Genomic DNA, 1,671 nt, shown 5'->3' with positions numbered 1-1,671 from the left:
ACAGTTTTGAAACTCGCTCCCCCCTCCCTTATTTTATCTGTAGTCTATATAATCTTATTAATGTCTAATAAACTTTGAACATCTCTGAACATAAGCTGCCGTTATTCCCGTGTTCAAGGGGTGTTCCCAGAATTCTGCTGATAAACCAGGAATCTCTCCACAGACCGGGGGTCTCTGAGGGGAAAAGAAAATCATTCCTTTCAATGTGAATGTATAATAGATATGTAAAGCACTGTGTAAATTGATGGTGCTATATAAGTGCCTGTAACAAATAAATAACATATAACATTTAAAAGATTTTGTATTCTATCAGAATCAGACCAGCAGTGATGGAAAGTTCCAGCTGCTGGAGAAGCTCAAGAAAACATTGAGGGGTACTGTCAGGGGACTTCCAAATTGGTTCTGAAGGTGTTTATATTTTTGTATCTATGCAGAACCTCAAATTTTTTTCAACATCAGAGGTGACTAATTTGAATGCCAACCACAGAACCAGGCAAATGTAATACTTTATAGTCAAAACATAATGCTCTATTTCTTGTCTCTCAATTCACAGAAAACCTTACACTCACTCAGCACTGTTGCCATTCATAGAACGCCTTGTGTTTGTTCTAAAACACAAGATTTTCTCTGATTGGATGAGAAAGGGAATGTGGGGTCATTGCCCCACCTTTCCTCTTCATCCAATCAGAAAACACGTGTGTTTATTTAAAAAAAAAGTGTTTTGTGTATGGCAAGTGAGTGATCCCCTTTGGTCACTATGCAAAGGGAAGCCACTCAGCACAGAACCTGAGAAGACACTACCATCACTGTAGTAGTGGCAACTACTACAGTGGTCTGCAGCTTTCACAATGATTTCCATGGTGTGTTATATACATACGTACATTGGTCCAAGCTGGACCAATGCAACCATGCAATAAAGATCATATTCAGAGCTCAGCTTTAATTATAGTCCTGTTTTAATAGTGCTATTCAAAATAATAGGCATAATGTAAGCTTACAAAGTCTTCAGAGGGACAGATTGCAGAGAAACTTTACAAAGTCAATTTTCACTTAGCTTTGTGAATAAGGTAAGGCTGTAGCTGTACCTCATTCATTCAGCCATTGATTCCCAATCTAAGTTCTCAAGTATCTCAGACAGGTCATGTTTTCAGGATTTCCTTTACATCTGCACAGATGCTTTAAACCAATGTAAAGTACTTAGTATTCATGAGAGTTATATTTATGAGAAACTATCAAAACAGGGCCTGGTGGGGCAACACAAGGGCTAAAGTTGGGAACTGTGACGAATGCGGTGACCAACCACTGCCCTTCTCACCAACTTGTGACAAAGGACCAGGCAATCTCACACCGTGCTGTCAGTTGCGTAACAATGCCACTCTCAGGTGCATCCTGTACAAAGATTTTCCAGCTCGCGGGACCACAGTCTAGGAGCTAGTAACCTGGGAGCGATTGTCACTGGGTTAGGTTAATTACACAATTAACCCTTCAAACTCCAAACTGCCACCAGATAGCTTGGGGCCTATCAACCCTTCACAATGATAGCAAGAACAAATGTGAGCAATAAACATCTGTAACACACACTGTCACCACAGACAAGTATATTCAGAGGATTATTATACACAGTAGCAGTCTTCAAGAGACAGGGATTATTAATTTGCATTAAAAGGTTAA

Source organism: Staurois parvus, unplaced genomic scaffold (genome assembly GCF_062004578.1).
Source record: "Staurois parvus isolate SC_StPar_1 unplaced genomic scaffold, SC_StPar_1.0 ptg000145l, whole genome shotgun sequence".
Classification (NCBI taxonomy): Eukaryota; Metazoa; Chordata; class Amphibia; order Anura; family Ranidae; genus Staurois; species Staurois parvus.
This window is presented reverse-complemented; position numbering follows the sequence as displayed.